At 34.5% G+C, this 26,475-nt stretch overlaps 2 protein-coding genes across 2 annotated transcripts in view; both read right to left on the reverse strand.

Annotated features, from left to right (window-relative positions):
• The window catches only part of samd12 (sterile alpha motif domain containing 12), a 155,189-nt gene that overhangs the window by 19,648 nt on the left and 109,066 nt on the right, over positions 1-26,475 (reverse strand). The gene's annotated exons all lie outside the window — the stretch shown is intronic.
• The window catches only part of LOC148679877 (uncharacterized), a 165,856-nt gene that overhangs the window by 1,799 nt on the left and 137,582 nt on the right, over positions 1-26,475 (reverse strand). The window contains exons 2-3 of the mRNA XM_088651558.1: positions 20,090-20,313; positions 71-906 (exon numbers count right to left, since the gene is read on the reverse strand). The gene's annotated coding sequence lies outside the window, so the exon portion shown is untranslated. The remainder of the gene's footprint in view (positions 1-70; positions 907-20,089; positions 20,314-26,475) is intronic.

The following is a 26,475-nucleotide window of genomic DNA, read 5'->3' on the forward strand; positions in this document are numbered from 1 at the left end:
TGTAGGGCGGCCGAATAGAGAGGGCAGCGTCCCCGACACTACCCTCACCACCATTGCCCCCTATATCCGCGTAGGGCGGCCGAATAGAGAGGGCGGCGTCCCCGACACTACCCTCACCACCCACGCCCTCTATATCCGCGTAGGGCGGCCGAATAGAGAGGGCAGCGTCCCCGACACTACCCTCTTCACCATTGCCCCCTATATCCGCGTAGGGCGGCCGAATAGAGAGGGCAGCGTCCCCGACACTACCCTCTTCACCATTGCCCCCTATATCCGCGTAGGGCGGCCGAATAGAGAGGGCGGCGTCCCCGACACTACCCTCACCACCCACGCCCTCTATATCCGCGTAGGGCGGCCGAATAGAGAGGGCGGCGTCCCCGACACTACCCTCTTCACCTACGCCCCCTATATCCGCGTAGGGCGGCCGAATAGAGAGGGCGGCATCCCCGACACTACCGTCACCACCCACGCCCCCTATATCCACGTAGGGTGGCTGAATAGAGAGGGCGGCGTCCCTGACACTACCCTCACCACCCACGCCCTCTATATCCGCGTAGGGCGGCCGAATAGAAAGGGCGGCATCCCCGACACTACCCTCACCACCCGCGCCCCTTATATCCGCGTAGGGCGGCCGAATAGAGAAGGCGGCGTCCGCGACACTACCCTCACCACCCGCGCCCTCAGTTATTTCCACGTCTAGTGAGGTATAATACCGCGTGCTTTCACTTTAGGGGTGAGGGCGGCGCGACCGTCCTTTGCCTAGAGCGGCAGGTCAGCTTGCTCCGGCCCTGCACACAAGCATACCGCACCAAAGACCAAGTGATTCCAATTCAGCGCACTCACACTTCTCAAACGATCCGGGAAACAAGCCTGGGCATGGTTCGGATAGCATAGTGTGAGCAGGCCCTAAATGTCACTTTAAGCTGTATAGAAGTGTCCTGAAGAATATCTGCGTGTGTGTACAAATAAAACTAGATTAATTAGTTCAGAAACGAAGTTCTGTGTAATAAAATTAAATTAAGAAGTTTTGAACACATGAAGAAAAGGAGATGTAGGAAGGCAGCAATAACATTACTCTGATTTAGCAAGTTGTTTCACTTAATTTTGACATTGTTTCTTAAAACAAGACAATATTTTATACTTGTAAATAACAAGCTTCTTGATTTCAGCATTTTTAGATATTTGGACTAGAAACAAGACGAAAACTCCTAGTAAGGAAAGCATTTTTGCAGTGCAGGCAGAGCAGAGCGAGTTGTTCTCCAGGAACACAATGCAGAAAGCCACACTCAGGCTAAATAAATTATCACGGGGCTATTTTTAAGCTGGAGTGTAAATGCAGTAATCCGTCAAAGCTGAATCCAGCGGCGCATCAGGGATCTGCTCATCTTTTTGTGTCATCTTTCTCATTTGAAATTAGACATGTTGTTTTATTCTCTCTCATGTGAATGCAGAATCTAAACTCCATTATACGTATCAGCGCCACACAAATTGCAGAAGAACAATTGAAGTTAATTGATTAAATATTAAAAGATAGTTAAAAAGCCATTGCAATGGCGCCAGCGTAGTCGGAGACGGATGAGTGGATTTGGTTTGCACACACACACACACACACACATAGTTTTAGGACCCAATTCACTAAATGATTTTTATAATGCATTGCAATGCAGTTTTCCATTCTTCGATAAATCATAGATGTTATAATCAATAGAAATACAATAAAAGTGCAGAAAATGTTTAATAAGCAAAAATGCAAGAGATATTAGTTACGTGTTTGTAATAAAAAAGAATGACTGTGCTATTTATTTATTGTATTTATTTTTATTATTAGTATTTTGTGGCGAACAATCTGTAAACATATAATATTATTTAAATAATATTTACAATATTATTTGTAATAATGTACAACTAAAATGAATAATTTAAATAATTATAAAATAATTTAAATAATTTAATTTAAATAAAAATAACTGATTTATTTTATCTTTGCCCTGATGACAGTAAATAATATTTGACTAGATATTTTTCAAGACACTTCTATACAGGTTAAAGAGACATTGAAAGGCTTAACTAGGTTAATTATGTTGACTAGGCAGGATAGGGTAATTAGGCAAGTTAAGTCTGTAGACTATCGACAAAAAATATAGCTTAAAGGGGCTAATAATATTGACCTTAAAATGTATTTAAAAAATTAAAAACTGCTTTTATTCTATCCGAAATAAAACAAATAAGACTTTCTTCAGAAGAAAAAATATTATCAGACATACTGTGAAAATTTCCTAGCTCTGTTAAACACCATGTGGGAAATATTTAAAAAACAAAACAAAACAAAGGGGGTGAATAATTCTGACTTCAACTGTATGTGCATATGAATATGTATAAATTCGTTTTTGTTTTTGTGCAAAAATAGATGAACAGAATGCATGAGCTATAATCAGGAAGAGAAATATATAATAATAAACTAGGACACTCTTGTTATTAGTGACACCGGTGGCCATTCAGTGAACTGCAGCACATAAAAGAACCAGCTGGATGTGCATTATCCCTTACTTAACATCTATCTCTTTCAAAAACACCACACCGCTGTTTTTAATCTGCTTAAAATTGGATTGCAGTGATTTGTTGATAAGGAAGTGATGGATCTTAGTGGCTGTTGAACCTCTTTTGTAAAGTTTGTTGTATTTCCGTGTAAGATTGAGCCTCTACTAATGAAATCTAATAGCGCGTAATGGCATGTTGTTAATCATGAGCTGAAGGTTGGTTTTGCAAGGTTAATGATAGCACGGAGAGTCTATTCTCATGTGGGCTCAGGTCTTTGGGTATTTATCAATGTCAGGTAAGGGTGAGCTTCGCTGAAACAAAATTGCCATAAAATCCCTGAAGTGAAGTAAAAGTTACAGAGGTCTGTGAGGGCGTTCAGATACAGTTTTGAGAAGTTGTGTTTTTTAAATGATCTTATTAAACACTTTTTACAAAAAGTCTCAGATATCCCCATGATGCATCTCTGAAATGTTAGCTGCAAATGCCAGCTTAAGTAAATAATGGCATCATAACTAGCACAACCGCCTCACAGCAAGAAGGTCGCTGGTTCAATCCCCGGCTAGGTCAGTTGGCATTTCTGTGTGGAGTTTGCATGTTCTCCCTGTGATGGCGTGGGTTTCCTCCGGGTGCTTCCCCACAGTTTAAACACATGCGGTACAGGTGAATTGGGTAGGCTAAATTGTCCATAGTGCATGAGTGTAAATGAGAGTGTATGGATGTTTCCCAGTGATGGGTTGCAGCTGGAAGGGCATCCACTGTGTAAAACATATGCTGGATAAGTTGGCAGTTCATTCTGCTGTGGCGACCCCAGATTAATAAGGGGACTAAGCCGAAGAGAAAATTAATGAATGAAAAATGAGTCCATAGAACATGACTAACTTATTTTATTAAGTTACAATGACCTAAATGCATATGCTATCAGGACTATGGTTTTGTAGACAGACCCAATGGTAAGTTCATTTTATAAATTAAGTTTAAATACGCTTTTTAACCCAGTGGTTGGGTTTGACCATGTTTGACCCAACATTAAATTAATACAACCCATTTTTTTACAGTATTATTGATTATTAAATTATTATATTTCAAATTCATGTTAGGTGCACTTAAAATGTACTGCATATCCTGATAATAAAATAATGATAATGATATAAAAAATTAATTATGATAATAATAATGATAATAATGATGATAAAAATTAATAATGAAAATAATAATAAGAAAAAAAATAATGATAATGATAATGATAATAATAATAATAATAATAGTTATACTAATGAAAAATAATAATGATAATTTTAGTAGTAGTAGTAGTAGTAGTAGTAGTAAAAACAACAACAACAACAACAACAATAGTAATAATAATAATAATAATGCTAACAATAATAATAATAATTATGATAATAATAATGATAAAAATAATAAAGATAATAATGATAATAATAAGGCTAATAATAATAATAATAATAATAATAATAATAATAATAATAATAATAATAATAGTTATACTAATAAAAAATAATAATGATAATTTTAGTAGTAGTAGTAATAATAAAAACAACAACAACAACAACAACAACAATAATAATAGTAATAATAATGCTAATAATAATAATAATAATAATTATTAATATGATAATAATAATGATAAAAATTATAATGATAATAATGATAATAATAAGGCTAATAATAATGCTAATAATGCTAATAATGCTAATGCTAATAATAATAATAATAATAATAAATGATAATAGTAATGCTAATAATGCTAATAATAATAATAATAATAATAATAATAATAATAATAATAATAATAATAATAATAACAACAACAATAATAATAATAATAAAAAACAATAATATTGATAATAATAATAATAATAATAATAATAATAAAATAATAATATTGATAATTATAGTAATAATAGTAATAATAATAATAATAATAATAATAATAATAATAATAACAACAACAACAACAACAATAATTGTACAGCATAAGCGAACCCAGTTGCAGCATCATTGCAATGTGCATCAATTAATTCTGCATTTTATCAGGAATGAACATGCAAACGTTCATTCATTTCAATAATAATATGATCACTTCATCCTCCACATGTCAGTTTCGAGAGACTCGATTTTGATGATTTTATGCCTACATGACTAGTTACTCCCTAATGCAGCATCTGTTCTGTTCACACATATATTTTCATCCACAGGTCCCATCTGTCACACTGTACCCTGCATAGTTCTGCGAGAAACATTTACAGCTAGCGCATTTACAGTAGGCACAACATGTTCGATGCATTCTTCCTCATGCGCTCTCTGCAAAGGCGTAAATAGGTCGTCCTGTTCTGCTGCGGCTTATAAGTTTTCTTCTTCTTCTCGCTGGCCTGATTTCCAACAACAAACAAAAGATCGCTGTATCTGAGGTGAAATAAATGGGTCTACTTATGTAGTCGTTTGCTCGGTTGTGCCTGGCTTCAAATCTCCCATGCCTTCACTCTTTTTGCGAACGCAAGGAAGCGGACGTTTGATGGGGAGGGAATGAACAAAAGAGCCTGTTACAGATTTCTCTCATATACTTGTGTACTGTGTAATAATTAAACAGACACACATAAATCTCATAGCAGATTGGTGGAGCTGGGTGATGAGGAGGGGTTGAGATGAACGATATTAATATGGAGTCTCTTTGGCACAAAGTGCACTGTTAAAAAATCACAGCTGTGGTTGTCAGAACTTCACCGTAAAATATGGCGGACAAAATGCAGAAGAAATATTTCAAGAGTTGACACTTAGCTGATGATTGATTATAAAGCTTGTTTGGCATGCTGTCCCGAGAGAGAGCCCTGCGCTCATAAGATCCTCGAGCCTGGGGCTCCCTCCCTTTTGCAGGGCGAGAGGGGAGTCTGAGCTCAGGTAGATCTGGAGAACTCCTCTGCTGTAGTAGCTAATGAACAGATAGTGATCGCTCTTAAGAGATAACTACTGACTAGCAGCATGTCTATGGTGGTGATTTGGATTAGTCGATTAACTTAAGTCGCATGTTTTTGGACGGTGGGAGGAAACTGGGGAACATGGGGGAAACCCACGTGAGCACGGGGAGAATGTGTTAACTCCACTCAGAAATGTCGGCTGCATTGGTAAGGACTAGAACCGGAAACGTTCTTGCTGTAAGGCAACAGTGCTAACCACTGGACCACCGTGTCACCCATCTAGGAAAGGAGGAGGAGTAGGGGTGGAAGGGGGGTTCTTCAAAATGAAGATGGCTGTGATATGGAACTTACGGTATTTATAGTGGCTGAGGAATCGTCTGATTGGTGAATCATGAATTGAATAATGCAGGGCCGGCTGCAATCAATCATGAGCACGTGATCTTCTCGAAATTAGTTTATAATGAATTTTCTAAATTATTGATATTTAATTATTAATGTTTTTTTTAAATAATTAAATAAATTTAAATTTATTTTAAAGTTCTATAAATTACATTTTCATTAATCATTTATAGCATTGGTTCTGTCCATATCTGACCCAACATTAAGTTAATACAGCCCAGCATTTTAAGAGCTTCAGTATGTGTATATATTGGTTCCAAACCAAACTTTAAAAAACGAGGAGAAAAAATAATAGGAAATACTGTGGAAAGTGTTAATTTTCACGGTAAATGATAATAAAAATCTATTAGCTTCGTTTAACATCACTTATTTGTAAAAGAAACATTTGGGGCCCTATTATACACCCAGCGCAATGCAGCGCAAGGCAAGACGCAATTGTTGTCTGCTAGTTTCAGCTGCGCCACGCTGTTTAAATAGCCAATGCATTTGTGCTCATATCTGCACCCATAGGCATTCTAGTCTAAAAAAGGAAGTGTGTAGTAGCGCATTGCTGACACGTTGCTAATTTGAGAAACTACTGCACAATAGATCAGATCAAAGCAGGTCTATAGTCCAGCGCAGAGCGCATCAGTTGTGCGCCTTGCTTAAACATTGCTTAATACACAAAAGGATGTACAGCAATGCGCAAATATCTTTACATATGAAAAATAATTAAAGGATTAAAATATGACAAAAAATATTATTTTTAGCCTACATAAATATAAACACCACCGCCTCCATGCCTTCTTCATCTCTTGGGTTCTTTTTCAGTTTATTCATGACAATTTGCGTTTGTTTAATGTTATTATTATTAGTAGTAGTATTTATTATATGCGTATTTATATTTGTTTTATTAAAAACAAGCCTAGATTTGCCCACCTATCAGGTTTTAGACCATATGGGGCACAGCATGTTTTTGGAAATAACTCTGAGCACACTTCATTATTATTATTCATTTATTAATTTGCTGGAAATTAGAACTAAATTTAGAGATAGATTTAAAACAAATCTTTGTGCTTAACAAATGAATTAATTATGTGTAGGCTAATGGATATCTGTGCGTATCACACGTTTCCCTATTCACGAGAGTGAAAGTGAAAGTAAACAATGAGGAGGCTCATCTCTCATTCTTGCGCTGCAAATGCTCTGTTTAACTGTTTTCTCGCTAGTGAAGTGTTCAGTTTTTCCACTTACAAAGTCGCCATGTAAATAGTAAATGCCCTTTTGTGCAACGCAACTGACTCCTAAAGGGAATGGGAGATGAGACTCTAATTGGTTTATTTTTAAAACACACCTATAACTTATTAAGAGAATAAGCTCAACCCTGTTAGACCATGCACCATGGCACAGAGAGGATTTTTCAGTCCTTAAAATAGCAAAATTGGATTCTGACATGCCCTGAATGTGTTTGTGTCCTGCGCTTTGGACTTTGCGCATGGATCGTCAAAATAAAGCCCTTGAAGTTGTAGTTAAAAAATAATCCACGTTACATTAAGACTAATAATGTTGTCTTCATCTGTATACGAGACATTGTTTAACATATAAGTGTCCTGAAAGCTGGCGATGCCAGCGTCTGCTGGGTCTGTGATAATCAGAGATGTACTGGATCTCATTACCCTTTCCTTGATAGGGACGAAACTCTCGAAAGAGCCCTTAAATCTGATGACTCCACACTTTAATCAGCCGTGAACCTCAGAGACTAGGATATGAGTTTTAATATTTTCCAGCCATGATTTATCTTTATAACCTTGAGGTTGGCTGGCGAATAATGACCCTTCTCAATAAGTGGACATCTTTCATATGCAGGAGAGGATATTGTATTTTTTTCACACTTTTTCTGGCCAATTATTTAATGCAATGTTATCTGGTTAAATGATTATAGAAGATGTTAAATCCTCAGGTTCAAGTTCAAGCTGAAGGTTGATGTTACAGTATTGTAATTTGGTTTTATTGAAATCAAGTTTGCTATTCTTGATGTAGTTATAATATTTTTTTAAAATTATTTTATGCTGAATGACGTGTTATTAGTTTTATTGGAAATGATTGTTACAGTGTATTTGTGCAAAATTTGTGCTACAAAAAAAAAGTTATATATATGAAAATAAAGAAAATAAACAAACATGTTAACCACTAAATACAAAATAGTCAATGATAATTTTTTTTTTTTTAATAAAAATAAAATATTACACATCAACTAGTTTGAGTTTTATTTCAGGCAAATAAATAAGAAAACATAAGACTGGAAACAATCAGAGATTAAATTAAATAAAGTGAACCAAAACCAGAACTGCAACCGAAACAGAAATGGTAATGAAATGAAAAGAGTTTGGGAATGGGAAGCAAAACGAAACAAACCGAAACCGGAACGGGAACAAAAAACTGAAATGAAACGGGAACAGGAACAATAACCGAAACTAAAAGAAACGAAGCTGGAATGAGGACTGAAACAAAACAGAATTGTAACAATTGTAACAAAAACTGATACAAAATGGGAACAGAAACGAGAATGAAATGGGAAGAGGAACAATAACCGAAATGAATGGGAACTGGAACAGAAAACAAAATGAAATGGAAACAAAAACACAAACGGGAACGAAATGAAACGAACCAAAAATGGAACAGGACTGGGAACCAAAATAAACTGGGAACAGAGAGATAACAAGAACGGGAACAGAAAATAAAACCAAAAAAGAATGGAAACAGAAACAAAATGAAATGAAAAAAAGGATGAGAACCAAACCAAAATGAAACAAAATGACATGGGAAAAAAAAACGAAACAAAATCAAATTGAAACAGAACAGAAACCGAAACAGAAAGGGAAATAGAATGAAACAAAATGAAACCAGAATGGAAACGAGAGTAGGAATGGGAACTGAAATGAAAAATAAAAAAAGGAAATGGGAACCGAACTGGAACGAAACGGGAATGGAATGGAAACTGAAATTAACTGGAACAGAAATCGCACCGGAATGGAAACTGAAACAGGAACCAGAAAGGAAACTGAACGAACAGAAATGAAACGGAAGCGAAAAGAAACAAAATGGAAAACAAAACGAAACTGAAATGCAATGCAATGCAAAAAAACAAACAAAACAAAACAAAAAACAAACAAAACAATAAAACATCTTAATTAAATAAATACCATATAATATAAAATAATATCTAAACATAATAAGATATGTTTAAATACATTGTTTATTGTTCAATTATATTTAACATTAAAAAAAAAAAACATTAACAAGAAAGTATCTGAAGGTAATTCTGTAAGATACCAAGACCAACCAATTATGCATTTCTGGTCTAAATAAATGTCAACCATGCAATACATCCATCCTAATGTACATGCACTTCATTCCGCTATAATATCTGAGGTCATAATCATAATAAAGGAGATGTTACTGAACACAGCAGTACTAAACAATAAACCTTTCCTGAGCAAAAGACCTTTTCTTCCCTCAGATTATTACATGCTTCATACAACACGTTCTACAGGCAATAATTTAACTAAAAATTAATTTGTCTGGGAGGAGAGAGAACATTGCGGCTGGTGTGTGGGTGTTGGAGCCGCTTCATTACATACAATTACATTTTTTACCCTTTTGTTTTCTTCTGGTTTGTTTTCAGGAGGCCGGGAATACTGCACAAAGTGAATCTGGCTGTAATTACACTGATTCTGTGGTCATTATAACAGGAAGACCTCCTCTAATGTTACATAAATGAGCAAAACAGAAAAAAAAAACACCAATGCTGATTTTCTACACAGTGACCCGAGCAAATAAACAGCTTACTGTAGCTTCAAGACTTTATTTTTAATAAAACCTTCATAATGCATTTAAATCCTATGTAATAGTTTCTACAAAACCTAATACTTTTAATAAAAAATATGTTGTACTGTAGATCATCAGCCGCAAAAATTCAATTAGCAAGAGTGAAAAAACTATTTTGATTGTTAGCAAGGAATTACTGCATTAATTTGTATCAATTATGTTTAAATTACACATGCAAAACAATGCATGATGCAAAATACATAAGCTTTTTTTTGACATTTCACACTGTAATGATTCGGGGTACAACAGGGTGAGGATCCTAGTGCAGTTTATAAAGAGAATCGTCAGGCAGGCAAAAGGTCAAAACGGGGACAGACAGGAGCATGCAGATAATCCAAAAGCATGGTCAGAATACAGGCGAAGGTTCGGGACAGCAAGCAAAACAATGTAAACAATAAAATAAAGCAAAGGTCAAAAACACAGCAAGACGAAATGAAATGAGAAACAAAATGAAACGGAAACAAAAACCGAAATTAACCGAACGGAAATTAAACAAGACGAGACGAACTAAACTGCACCGAAATTAACTGGGAACCAAAACAAAATGAGAATGGGAAAGGAAACCAAAACGAACCGAATGGAAATTAAACAAACTGAGCTAAACCGAACTGCACCGAAATGAACTGGGAAAGGGAAATGAAACTAAACGAGAACAGGAACAAAAATTTAATGAAACCGGAACAGGGAACAAAACAAAACGGTAAAAGGAACGGGAAAGGAAACTGAAAGGAACCGAACAAAAAAAAAAAAATAATAAAAAATAAAACAGCACTGAAATGAACCGGGAACGGGAAATAAAAACTAAACGAGAACAGGAACGGAAATTAAATGAAACAGGAACGGGGAACAAAACTAAACGGTAATGGAAACCAAAAAAAACAAACAAACAGAAATGAAACTAAACAAACCCAACGGCACCAAAATGAACCAGAAACGAGAACGAGAAATGAAATGTAACGAAATAAAATGAAAGAAATTAAATGAAATAAAACTAAATTAAATGAAACAGAATGGGAACAGAAAATGAAATGGGCAAAAGAGCGAGAATTGAAGCTGAAACGTTAGCAAACGGCAAATAAAACAAAGCAAAGGTCAAAAACACAGTAAGGCAGGACAAGACGAGACAAGGTGGCGAGGCGAGACGAAACAAGACGAAACGAGATGACACGCTTAGTAATGCTCACTTACAGATAACAAGACTACAATGTGTGTGTGTGTGTGTGTGTGTGTGTGTGTGTGTGCTGTAGATTTAGTCCATCTGATTAGTCCTGAACAGTGTGTGTTTGCAATCAAGGGAATCTGGGCCAGGTGTGTGGGTGAAGAGCATGGTGGGAGCTGTAGTTCATTAAAGTGGCAGATTTGTAGTTCACCAGCGATCTGCTGATGCTAGATCTCTGGTGATCTTGACACGCATCAAATTATTTTAATAAGTCTTTGTATGACATTTATTAGCATATATAATCTAAGAACAAACCATAACATCCACATTTGAAGTTAATAAATTCTGATTTTATAACTAACAATTTTGAGTTTAAATTCTTACTACTCTGAGAAATAATCACAATTGCATGATAAAAAGCCAGAATTCTGACTTTATAACCTGGAATCATCACTTTATCTAAGAATTCTGACTTTATATCATGCAATTGTGACTTTATTTCACAGAATAGCAAGATATGAAGTCAGATTTCTGATTTTATAACTCGGAATTGTTTATATCTCGCAATTCTTACTTAATAACTCGCAAGTTTGAGTTGACTATTCTAAGAAATAAAGTCGCAATTGCATAATAAAAATTCAGAATTCTGACTGTATATTATAAAATTGCAACTTTATTTCAAAGAATAGCAAGATATAAAGTCAAAATTCTGACTTTATATCTCTGAATATTGACTTTTTAACTCAGAATTCTGACTTTAAATCATGCAATTGCGACTTTATTTCACAGAAGAAGACAATATAAAGTCAATTTTGATTTTATAACTCAGAAAAATAAGTTTATATTTCGCAAGTCTGACTTAACTCACAATTTTGAGTTTACAACACACAATTTTAATAAATAAAGTCGCAATTGCATGATCAAACGTCAGAATTCTGACTTTATAACTTGGAATTGTGACTTTTATCTCAGAATTCTGACTTTATATCATATAAATTGCAAATATTTCACTAAATTGTGAGATTTAAAGTTATAATTCTGACTTAATAGTTCACAATTTTGAGTTTACATCTCAATATTCTAAGAAATAAAGTCAAGAATTTTGACTTTATAACTTGGAATTGTGACTTTTTGCTTTTATTTTAATTTTACATCTTACAATTTTAAGCAAAAAAATTGCAATAGTGTAATAAATAGACAGAATTCTGACTTAATAACCTGGAATCATCACTTTATCTCAGAATTCTGACTTTATATCATGCAATTGCAACTTTATTTCAAAGAATAGCAAGATATAAAGTCAAAATTCTGACTTTATAACTCTGAATTTTGACTTTTTATCTCTAAATTCTGACTTTAAATCATGCAATTGCGACTTTATTTCACAGAAGAGCACAATATAAAGTCAGTTTTGATTTTATTACTCAGAAAAATATAGTTTATATTTTGCAATTGCAAAAAAGTTTATATTTTTCAATTCTGACTTAACTCACAATTTTGAGTTTATATCACACAATTCTGAGAAATAAAGTCATAAATGCATGATTAATCAGTATCTGTTTATGTCCAAATATTTAGCTAGTACTGAAGCAGCAAAAGGGAATCATTTTAATTACTAAAATGCAAATCTCTGTAAAGCACACAGTTCAGTTTCTGGCATACAGTTAACAGCAGACTGTATGTAGATGTGCATTATCAGCTCTCAAACAACTCGGTGTTAAATATTATTAAGACACATCTATTGACACATGCCATTATTTTTTTATCCTCGTCTATAATAACTTCAGTCTCACCCATCAGCAACAAAAGGAAAAACAGCTTCCAGCTTCAGATTATCATGACAAATGTGTGTCATAAGTTACATGGGTGTTATTTAATACATAGACTAAATCTCGGCTTGCTGCGACTGAATTATACTCAAACAGAAACGGAAAAGGCAAAGGAAATGTTTGTGCAATCCACGATGACTAATTAGCAAACACAGAGGAACTATTTGTCCCAGAATTTGATCAAACACCCACAAGATGCTGACTAATGGAGAAACACACACACTCTTTCGCCTCCTGCTTCCCCTTACATCCATTCACATGTCAGAAGTGAGATTGACAAATACTGATTGTTCTAGAGAAGCACAAATCTGGGGGTTTTAATACGTGCTTTCAGGAAAAAAAAAAAAGTAAAACCAAGACGGGAAATTCCAGCCCAGGCTCAGAAGAAATAAACTTCTACTAACAATTCTATCCCACCCTAACTCAATGGAAATAGAAGCCTCAGAGAACATTTTTACCTAGATTATAGTACCATTTGTTGCACATTTCAGATGATAAATCCACTAGAGGGCGCTGAATAAATTTTTCTGAAGCTGAAATACATTACTTAGTGCACATTTTGTTGCATTTTTCAGATGTCAAATCCACTAGGGGGCGCTTTCTAGACTTTTACAATTATTTAAAATAAAATACATTGTTCCGGGTATGTTATGTTGTACATTTCAGATGACAAATCCACCAGAGGGCATTGTTTACATTCTTGCAAAACATAAAATATGTTGTTCCGGGTGTGTTACATTGTGCATTTTAGATGAATCCACTAGAGAGTGCTGTTTCCTTTTTTAAAAAAAATGTGTAATACATTACTTAGGGTATGTTTTATTGTACATTTCAATCTGTTGTACGTTTCAACTGACAAATCCACTAGAGGGCGCTGTCTACATTGTTTAATATGGCATGTTGTTTAGGATATGTTCTGTTGTACATTTCAGATGACAAATCCACTAGAGGGCACTGTCTATATTTTTTAATATGGCATGTTATTTAGGATTTGTTCTGTTGTACATTTCAGATAACAAATCCACTAGAGGGCGCTGTCTACATTTTTCTCAAATTTGGTTCTTGCAGCCTCACGGCTTTGCATATATTGTACGTTTCTATTACTGCTTCAGTGGTTTGTTTCATTTGATTTGGAACAATTGCGTTTGTCCATTAAAACATTTCTTTGGGGTTACAATTTCCTTGTATGGACTAAAACAAAGTAAACTAAATAAAAATTTGCATTATGCAGAAAAAAAATAATGCATGTTTGCAATGACACAAAAGTATATACAAATGCCAGAATTATTTTTTACTGATCGAGTAATTAAAAAAAAAAAAAAACATCCTTATCTTAGCAAAATGTATTTTTAAAGTTTACAAAGATTACAAAGTTTACAAAGTTTAACTAAATATTTTTAGTCAGTTTGATTGATGTATGTTAAGATGACGAGAGAAATAATTTGATTAAAAAAATAAATTAAGTCAGATAGATTTTTTAATACTGTATATACAGTTGAATCCAGAAGTTTACATCCACTGTATAAAAAGGCACATAACCATTACTAAAAAAAGTCAGATGTTAATGTGACTAAACTTTTTCTCTTTTAGGTAAGTCAGGATTATCACGTGTTTATGTTCTGCTTAATAGCAGAATAATGAGAGAGAGAGATTTTGAGAAATCGTTATAACTTTTCTTGAAAGTCAAGTTTACACACAATAAGATTATTCTGCCTCTGGAAAAGCTCAGATGATGATGTCGAGGTTTTGGAAGTTTCTGATTGGCTAATCGACAACATTTGAGTTAATGTGAGGCACAACTGTAGAATAGTATTCAAGGAAAAGCTCAAACACACTGCTTCCTTGTGTGACAACATGGGAAAATCAACAAGCCAGAATTAACAACAAAAGCCAGATTACAATTAGCTGAATTACACTGAGAAAAAGACTCATGTTTGGAGACATGTGCTGTGCTCTGATGGAGCTAAGATTGGCCATAATGACCAGTGTTACATTTGGAGGATAAAGGGGAAAGCTTACAAGCCTAGAAACACCATCCCAACTGTGCAGTATGGGGGCGGCAGCATCATGTAGTGGGGCTGTTTTGCTGCATGAGGGACTGGTCCACTTCACAGCATAGATGGCATCATGAAGAAAGAACATTATGGAGAAATACTGAAGCAACATCTCAAGACATCAGCCAGGACATTACAACTTGGCCACAAATGGCTCTTTCAAACAGACCAAGACCCTAAGCACACTGCCAAATTAGTTAAAATGTGAATGTTTTGGAGTGGCCATCACAAAGCCCTGAACTCAATCCTATAGAAAATGTGTGGACAGAGTTAAAAAATAAAAGCTTGTGCGAGCAAAACAGCCCACAAATCTGACTCAGTTACAGCAATTCTGTCAGGAGGAATGAGCCAAAATTCCTGCAAACTATTGTGAGAAGCTTGTGGAAGGAGACCCAAAACATTTGACTAAAGTTATACAGTTTAAAAGCAAAGCTAAACAACATCAAGGAAATGTGTGCAAACTTTTAACTATTTATAAACTAATAAAAAAATCTCTAAAATTCTCTCATTATTCTGGCATTTAGCAAATGTAAAATATTTAGGTCATCCTTACGGCCCTAAAACAGTAAATGTTTAGTATGATTTACCATCAGACATGTTCCTGTTTTTAGAGTGTATGTAAACTTCTGGTTTCAACTGTATCATGTAATTAATGTGAAAAGCAATGTATATTTGTGCATATAAATGACAGATTGTCATTCAGACAGTCAAAACTCATACTTCCACCGACACCTGAAGTTATTTCCCTTTTTTACTCGCTTTTTCTTCAAGCATCATTATATTGTTGGATGTCTCAGAAGCTAATGTTGAGTGTGAATGAGTGCTGCTGCTCACAAAGACAAACTCATTTTACACTCCCTTAATGAAGAGTGAAATCCTGCCATTTCTGTGTGCCAAACTCCACTCATCCTCCCTTCAGACGAGAGCTTTCCAAAAACACAGATGAATCACCGCACATTATATTTAGACAGACGCAGACTGCATTCACACATCCAGAACTAATCATTATTATTATTAATGCGCTGCTCATTAACTATATTCCTGCATCCTTTGTTTATGGTTGGTGTTAATCACATTAGACATGGAAAAATAGTCCATTAGTGTTTGCTTTGACGTTAGAGATACTGAGAGTGTCAAAGCAAAATAATATAAAATAAAAGTTTATTTTTTATTAGGCGACATGGTGGCTTTGTGGTTAGCACTGTCACCTCACAGCAAGAAGGTTGCAGGCTTGAGTCCTGGCTGGGTCAGCTGACATTTCTGTGTGGAGTTTGCATGTTCTCCCTGTGTTGGCGTGGGTTTCCTTCAGGTGCTCCGGTTTCTCCACAGTCTAAACACATGTGCTATAGGGGAATTGATTAAATTAATTGACCAGTGTGTAAGTGTGTGTGTGAATGAGTGTTTATGGGTGTTTCCCAGTACTGGGTTGTAGCAGGAAGGGCATCTGCTGTGTAAAACATGCCAGAAGAGTTGGCGGTTCATTCCGCTGTGGCGGCCCCTGTTAAATAAGGAACAAAGCCGAAGGAAAATGAATGAATGAATAAAATTCAAATTAAAAATGTGTTAATTTATTTATTTAAACTTTTACTGGTTTACATAAACTATTTCACATACATATTTTCTTATACGACTTATACATATTTTTACATAACTTATTTTACTTATTTTAAACTTAATTTATTGCAATATTATTTGACGTTATTATTATTTAAAAATCTATAATTATTATTTGTGTGAATATTTTATGAGAATATTGTCACAACATTTGTCATGAGAATATTTATTAAAGACATATGTTGGGTTAAAATAATAAAATAAAGCAAATCTTTATTTATTTATTTCAACCTTTATAGTGGTAGATTTTGAAAATCTTTGTTTAATATGAACATTTTTATGAGAATTTTATGAGAACATTTATTATTTATTTATTATTTAACATTTATTTATTTATATAACATTTATTTTATGAGAATGTTTATTAAAGAGACATGCTGGGTTAGAAAAAAATACAATTAAATCAAATTAAAGAAAGTAAAATAAATATATTTATTAAAAAACAAAACAAATAAAAAATATAGAAAGCAAAATGCATAAAACAAAATAAAAATATTAACACCTAAATTTAAATAAGAAAGCAAATAAAAAGTAATTAAAATAGAGAGAAAAAAAAAATCCGATGTTCTCTTTATTTATTATTTTTAAATCAGATTTTGTATCGGGTTAGAATTTTTAATAAGGTTAAAATTCAAGCAATGCGGGATTAGAAAAAAACAAACAAAAGCAAAGCAAAGCAAAACAAAAATGTAGAAAAAGAAAAAAGAAATATTAAATAAAAATAAGCATTTCAATTAAAATTTAAATAAAACCATGTACAAAAATTTAATTAAAATAACAAATTAAATAGCTAAAATTATCTATTATTATTATTATGTATATTTATTATTTGTTTAATCAGAATTTTTAATCTTGTAAAATTTTTAAATAAGCTTAAAATGCAAGCAATGAATAAAACTATTTATTAAAAGGGTTGTGCTGTGTCACAAAACAAAACAAAACAAATTATACAATAAATATTAAATAAAAAATAGTAAAGCAAAAAAATAAAATAAAACATGTACAAAAATACAAATTAAATAAATTACTAAAATATGTTTTGTTGATCATTTATTACTTATTTAATTACACCGAAACCAGATGTAATGCAGAAGTTTACTATTCAGAAGTATGAAAACGTCTAGAAGTCCCCAAAAAAATGACACAGTTCAGCTGGAAACATTAGTGTTCAGTGGATCTGCTGTGTCTGATTAGATGTGTTATTGGACTGATTTCTGAGCTGGAAATGAGCTGGCTGGTTTTCATGGACTTTTCCCATTTAAAGAGTAATTAGACATGTCTGGTAGAGTTTATCGTTAGATTGTGTGTGTGTAGGTGTGTGTGTGTGTGTGTGTGTGTGTGTGTGTGTGTGTGTGTGTGTGTGTGTGTGCGTGCGTGTGTGTGTGAGTGTGTCTGTGTGTTTGATCTTCTAATACAATTGGGAGGGAAACTAAAAGAATAGGATCTTTCCATTTCCGTATAGGAAGAGATAATTAGCATCAAGCTCTAACGAGAAATTGCATTTAAACTCATTTCCGTTTGACTGAGATCTCCTGATGCTCTTATAGGAAAAGACTTTAGCAGTAACTGCAGGGTAAGGAAATCTCCTCTTCCTCTCATTTGTTGCAGTCGTGACTCTGGGCTGAAGTCAATGAACATAATTTCATTAAAAAGAAATATTTGTGTACATTTTGTATTGATTTTAGCAGCATTAATTCATCATATGATGGAGCGGAGCTTTATGATCAGTGCACTTTTTGATGATTCAGTGCTTTAAAATAGTGCTTAATAGAATAGTTTTGAGAAAACATGTATCCTGGCTTAGTTTTTGTTGCATTACCTTTATTTACTTAAAAATAGTATTAAAATAGTTTTTAATGATAGTAAAATACAAACAATGAATGAGATTAATTATAAAAGAGATGTGCCTGGTAAGACAAAATATATAAATAATAAAATAAATAAATAAAAATTGATAAAATAAAATATACATTTAATTAATAAAAAATTTAATTGTTAAAACAAACAAATAAATAAATAAATAAATAAATAAATAAATAAATAAATAAATAAATAAAATTCATTTATTTAATTGAAAATAATATATATCAAATATAAATGTATAAATAAAAATATTAAATAAAAAATATTAAATAAATTAAAATATTTTAATTAAATATTTAATAAATTAAAATATATACCCAATACCCAAATTAAAAATAAATAATAAATAAATAAAAAAAATGTATAAAATAAAATAAAAATGTATAAAATAAAATAAAAATATATAAAATGAAGTAAACATTTATTTATATTTGTATAAAGTATAAATAAAACAAAAAATAAATAAATAAAAGAAAAAAGAAAAATGCATAAAATAAAATAAAATGAATAAAAAACTGTGAAATAAATTAATTAAACATTTTTAAAATAATAAAAAAATGAATAAATTAAAATGCATAAATTAAAATAAAAAATACAACTTAAAAAATAAAATAAAATGAAATAAATTTTATTAAATTTATATAAAATTAAAAATTAATTTAATTAAATAAACTTATATTAAATTACATTAAAATAAAATAAAATAATAAAATAAAATACTGTTTTTTTCTTATTAGGGAACCTTGTTTGCTTCAGAAATCATCCGCACCCCATCTAAATATGCAATAATAAGGATTAAAAATGCTGAGTGGTAAAACGCAGTAGAGCCACACACACCAAGATTTTACAGAGAGATATTACAGAGATGCAAACACTAGACAGCGCTTTCCTTCTGCTGTCAGTAGAGTTGCATGATTCTGGTTTGCATGTCAGCAATTACAAAACACAAACACAGATGATTTATGTGTCGCCCTCAGAAATTAAGAAATTGCTGAATATACTATGATGGCTGATTACAGAGTTATGAAGATGCTGACAGATGTGAGAGGTCTTTTCCTCATTATCCACCCAAACTCTGTTTACAGTCTCTATGTGGGAAGGACACTGGTTTATTTCTCCATCTGAGGTCACAGATTGAGTGTTATTCATGATATATTTCTATAACATATATTTTAGAATTATATTAAAACACTGTTTGCTCAAAATGATCATATTTATGTGACTTGGAATACAGTTCATGAGATATACATGTTGCTTTTGTATCTTTTGAATGCCTTTATCTTTAAATTGCTCATGCTGAAAATAATCACACATGACAGTGAGTGAGTATTGTTTGGTGTCTATCCCTTTAAATGTTCCAGATGCTTCCATGTAGTGTCATCCCATGGCATGCTATATAAAGCAACAGGGGCGTCAATATGAATGCCTGCATGAGTCCCGCAGGGGCCGTGTGGTGTTTGATGGACCCTCAACAGGGACCAGGTAAAAAAAAACATGAATGTGAAAGAAGCCAATGATAGACAGCCTCTGCAATACTGCTGTCAATTACAGCACAGAGGAACCACAGCTCTAAAAACATCTCTCTGTTACTAATAACATATTTCTGATTGCTCCAGATAGGAGGAAAAGAGATTAGAGTCAAAGAATCAAACTATTTATTCACTTCGCTTGGTTCAGAATCAAACCATTCAGACTATGATTTTTTCTGTATAACTTCTGTATAAAACAAGGACTGATTCTGAATCAGATCATTCAGACCAATTCTGAATCAAATCATTCAGACCATTTTTAAATCCAATAATTTACATCAATTCTGAATCAAATCATTCAGACTGACTCAGTCAAATTACTCAAACCACTTTTGGCCAAATTCCTCAAACCAAGTCTGAATCAAATCCCTCAGTCTGATTCACAATTCAGATAAATTCTGAATCAATTCATTCAGACAAATGCTGAATCAAATAAATAAGATCAATATTGAATCTGTGTCTGAATAAAATGATTCTTTTCTATTCGAGTCAAATCATTTATATCAATTCTGAATCAAATCATTTGGACTGGTTTTGAATTAAATGATCACATTTTATTTTAATCAAACCATTTAGACCAATTCTGAATCAGATTATTTGGATCGATTTTGAATTAAATAATACCATTTTATTTTAATCAAATCATTTAAACCATTTATGAATCAGATTATTTAAACTGAATCTGAATGAAATGATTCGTTTTTATTTGAATCAAATCATTCAGACCAATTCTGAATTAAATGATTAATTCTGAACAAAAACATTTAGACTATTTCTGAATTAAATTAGTCCATTTTATTTAAAATCATTATTTTATTAATCAAACCATTTTGACCAATTCTGAATCAAACCATCTGGACCAATTCTGAATGAAATGATTCCATCTCATTTGAATCAAATAATTTAGACGAACTCTGAATAAAATCATTTAGACCAGTTTTCAGACAAATGCTGTATAAAATCATTGAATTTTATTCAAATGAAATTAATATAACTGAATATAAATCAAATCATTTAAACCTATTCAGTGTCAAATTTAGAGTGAATCTGAATCAAATTGATCAGACAAATGCTGAATCAAATCATTCCATTTTATGTGAATCAAATTGTTTAAACCAATTTTGAATAAAATCATTTAGATGGATTCAGAGTCAAATCAATTACACCAATTCTGAATCAAATAATTCAGACAAATGCTAAATCAAATCACTGAATTTTATTTGAAGCAAATTAGTAAGACTGAATCTGAATCAAATCATTAAGACTAATTCAGAGTCAAATAATTAAGATCAATTCTAAATCAAATCATTTAGACAAATTTTGAATCAAATCATTCCATCTTATGCGTATCAAATCATTTAGACCAATTTTTAATCAAATCATTAGACTGATTCAGAGTCAAACCAATTACAACAATTCTGAATCAAATCACTGAATTTTATTTGAATCAAACTAATTAGACTGAATCTGAATCAAATCATTAAGACCAATTCAGTGTTAAACAACTAAAACCTATTCTGAATCAAATCATTTAGACGAATTCTGAATCAAATCATTCAATCTTATGCGAATCAAATCATTTAGACCAACTTTGAATCAAATCATTTACAACAATTCAGAGTCGAATCAATTAGACCAATTCCGAATCAAACCTTTCAGATAAATGCTAAATCAAATACTTCCATTTTAAGTTTAGATAAATTCTGGATATGATAATTCACATCAATTCTAACACAATTTGATAACATCAAATCGAATCACTCAGGCAATTCTGAATCATTTCATTTAGACTGTTGAGTCAAATTACTCCGATTACTTTTGGCCCATTTTCCTCGAACCAAATCTGAATCAAACCACTCAGATTGATTCACAATACAGACAAATTCTGAATCAAACCCTTCAGATAAATTTGCTCAAAAGCATCATGTTGCTCTGACTTTAAATATACTTCATGAGCAATGTAAATCACTTTTATAATAATTTTGTTTATGCTTTTGCGTCTTTTTAAATGATAAAATTGCAGAAAAATGCAGAAAAAAACACGACAGTAAGTAATAAATAATGACAGAATATGCTTGTGTGAAAGAAGCCACCGACAGGCAGCAGGAGCCCCCGGTTAAAAATATCAAAATAAATAAATAAACCTCCCCGCCACCCCTCTGTTATCCATCTCACATTTCTGATTGCTCTACGCGGGAGGAACAGAGAGAAGGTGAGGGTTTACACAGTCGTTCGCTGAAGGACTGATGACTCTTTCCGGAGGAGAAAAGACAAGGAGCGATTATCCTTTTCTGCCAGAGATGGTCTGATTGGGGGTCTTTAGCTCACAGGCCAGCACTCAGTCTTTCTCCAGTCTTTCCAGCCGCTTTCTAAAGATGTTAAATGCTCTCAAAAGCCCCTACCGAGGCATTTTCCCCCTCCTCCTCCTCCTCCTGTCTTCAGTGGCATTTGGCACTCAAGCTGAAGGATTTCTCTCCTAAAGGTCATGTGCCAATGCATTTCAGTCCTTATTCATATTTTAGGGGAATAAATTGCAGAAATGAAGACGGAGATATGAACGCCGCCGCCTTTTTTATTCATTTGATTGGCATTTTTTGGTATTTGGAATATAGTAAACAGGATTGCCGTGCAAAACAATAAAACAGAAAGCCAAGAGAGTTGTGTTTTGTTAAGCTTTGGGAAAGGTTTATACAGAGCTCTGGGGAACTGCAGGGGTAAACGAACTGTAGTGTATCTGTAAACGCCTTCACAGAGACTTATATCGCGTGGGTTTCCTCCGGGTGCCTCGGTTTCCCCCACAGTCCAAACACATGTGCTATAGGAGAATTGGGTAAGCTAAGTTGATGGTTCATTCTGCTGTGGCGACCCCAGATTAATAAAGGGACTAAGCTGAAAAGAAAATGAATTAATGAATTAATGTATACTTAAATAAAATAATCAATTGAGTACTCAACTGTTGCATACATACATACATACATACATACATATATATATATATATACATATATATATATATATATATATATATATATATATATATATATATATATATATATATATAATATAATATATATATATATATATATATATATATATATATATATATATATATATATATATATATATATATATATATATATATATATGATATAATATAATATATATAAGGAAGTGATCAGAAGTTTGCTGGATTCTCTGAATGTGGGATTTCCTGATCCTGCAAGCATTCATTTCACCGGGAAAAATACTGCAGCACGCTCTCCTTCTGCACCAGGGGCACCGCTGCACCCCTCTGCGTTCCGTAGTGCTCACAACGCAAATTGTGGAAAAAAAAAACAGGGAGCTAATAATTCTGACATTTGGTACTTTTGGTTCGGTACGCATTACAAACTGAACGTTTCGATTCAGACTAACATCTTAAAAGGATAAAAGAGAAGAAGGACAAAATATAATGTTTTCAGTGCAGCAACGCTCAACATGGCATCCCACATGACCTAGCAGACAACATGCTGCCTTCCCCGCTGTCATGTTAAACAGTAGACCATCGCTTTTGAATATCACTTTATTAAAGCATGCACTCATTAGCAATCTTGCTGCCTCCTGTGTCACCCATAGACTGTAAAATATATGGACGTAGTGTCCGTGACGTCACCCATAGGTTTCTAAAAAGCGCAAAAGAAGCCACAAGTAGGCGTGGCCAACCGTCGAAATTTTGTTCCCGCGTCATCACATCGACGACGGGATACCAAATAAGGGCAAAGAGGCGGAGAGTGGGCGGAGCTACAGACACCTGCTGGCATTTAGCTTGGACCTGGTTCAGACACACTTTACTTTGGGAGAACGCTTAATACTTTATCACCTGTGACCACTTGTGCTTGGTTGTACACTATATCAATAAAGTGTTTAGACTTTTAAAAACACTGCTGTAACACATTGAGCCACTAAACATTGTTCTCATGACGTTTTTCAACAGGAGGAAAACGCGAATTACTTCCAAACACTTCAGATACAGTCTGTGTTAGTTAATGTAAGACTATTAATGAAATCCAGCATGACACTGTATGACAACGCTTCAGATGACTGATCTAGAGCCTACAGCTAATCAATCTGACAGATTCTGCAGTGCATTACAGCTCTAAATATAAATATAAACCATAAAGGATCTTAAATAAAACAAATACATGTACAGAGATGATATATAAGTATATAACTTTACTCACATGGGAAACGGAGGCAGCGTGAATGGTTTGTGAGCACAATTAAGTGCACTCAGCATGCCATGCCATCTAATAATTGTAGGAAACAAGTCCAAAAGGCAGTTGACTGTGTAAAGCCACATAAAACAACACAGAAATACAATAAATATGCCGAGTTCTGTGGCTAATCTGCAGGATTCAGCTGAGGTGACGTGACGGCGACCAACGAGACCTAGCTGTCACTCAAGTGGCCACGCCCTTAATAATGCAAACTTAATATAACTTAATATAAAGGAAACGGATGAGTTATAAAAAAATTCACCCCCTCACAGTTGTCATGAAGGGTAATGTTAGCTGTATTAACCAAAATCTTTTTTTGTACCAGGCTGTAAACACCTTTTTTCTGCTGTAAAGTTGGCCATGCTAACAGTGGGCTCAATTGAAATTTGCTCCCTTTTGGAGCCAGGAGCGGCCAGGACTAGCGGAATTTCGGATGAATTGCAGTTTTAGTTACTTCCGTATTGGCTTCCTGAGGGAAAGCGGGAGGTTGCCGCATGTTGTCACCCTGCTTTTGCTGGTTCCGCCCCCATTGCCCCAGCAACCCTGGACCCCGACACAAAACAGCCAATCTCAATAACCTGTTCACATATCACCACACCAGCCCACCTCCAAACACTACTCCAGTCAGGCACGCCCTACACTAGCTCGCACAATGGCTAGTAACGTTAATGTAATCCTAGACATCCCAAGCCTCCCGAAAGTTTCGAGAGACTCCCGGATGCCCACAATGTTTCCATGCAGTGGTTAAACAGCACTGTATTTGCTCCATTCACAATATACAGATTTCGCGGCACGATTCTGCATTAAATGAAGGGGTTTACTCCAGCGCAGGGTGGGTTTTTCTTCCTCCTCTTCTCTTCAAGCCCTCGAGGTGCAAACATTTATAATTAAGGTCACGTCAGACTCATTTCAGGTACACGACACTCGTATATTCCTCTTTTAATTGTGTTTCTGAGCACTGAGAGCAGGGGGTTGGATCAAACACTCGATGCTCACACACTCTTTCTTTCAATCTCTCTAATTGTTTGGATAATTTATACGGAGAAGGAGAAGGCAAAGAGCAGCTGCAGAAACCCTGCTAACACACACACACACACACACACACACACACACACTCACACACACACACACACACAAACACACACACACACACACGCATGAGCATGTGCGCACATACTTACACAAACGCGCACATTTATGCACACACAGACAAACACATATACACTGAAAAATACACGCAAGCACTCACAAAGACACACACAAGCATGCACAAGCACGCACACACATACAAACATACCCACACACACACACACACGCACACAGACATGCACACTTATAAACACACACACAAACACACTTACAAACACAAGCACACACATTACCACACACACACACACACAATTGCACACACATACGCACTCACAAACACACAAACATGCATACAAATACACACACAAACACAGAAGCACACACACAAACACCCATACACACCCTGACAAACACACACGCACGCACGCACATACACACAAAAAGACCCACGCGCGCACACACACACTGACATGCACACTTATGAACACACACAAACACACTTACAAACACAAGCACACACATTACCACACACACACACACACACACACACACAATTGCACATACATACGCACTCACAAACACACAAACATGCATACAAATACACACACAAACACAGAAGCACACACACAAACACCCATACACACCCTGACAAACACACACGCAAGCACACACATACACACAAAAAGACCCACGCGCGCACACACACACACACACACGCGCACGCACGCACGCACGCACGCACACACACACACGCACACACACACAAACAGACATGCAAACAACACAGAAGCACACACACAAACACCCATACACACCCTGTCAAACACACACACGCACACACACACAGACAGGCACGCACAAGCACACATATATACATACACAGACACAAACACACACACACACACACGTACGTACGTACGCATGCATGCATGCACGCACACATGCACACACACACACACGCGCGCGTGCACGCACAAATGCACGCACACACACAAACACATATACACTGACAAATACACGCAAGCACGCACACACACACGCACATGCATGCACGCATGTACGCACGCACACACATACGCACACACACACATATTCACTGACAAATACACACAAGCACGCACACACACACACACACACACACATATACACAAGCACACACACACACACACACACACACACGCGCGCACACATTTTTATTGGTGTTTTTATGACGGTACAGCACAGACACCCACATACACGCGCACGCACACACACACACACAAACACACACACACACACACACACACACACACACACACACACACACACACACACACACACACACACACTGATCAATGTCTATCCC

The sequence above is a fragment of the Danio rerio genome, chromosome 19, assembly GCF_052040795.2.
Source record: "Danio rerio strain M-AB ecotype USA chromosome 19, GRCz13ab, whole genome shotgun sequence".
Taxonomy (NCBI): domain Eukaryota; kingdom Metazoa; phylum Chordata; class Actinopteri; order Cypriniformes; family Danionidae; genus Danio; species Danio rerio.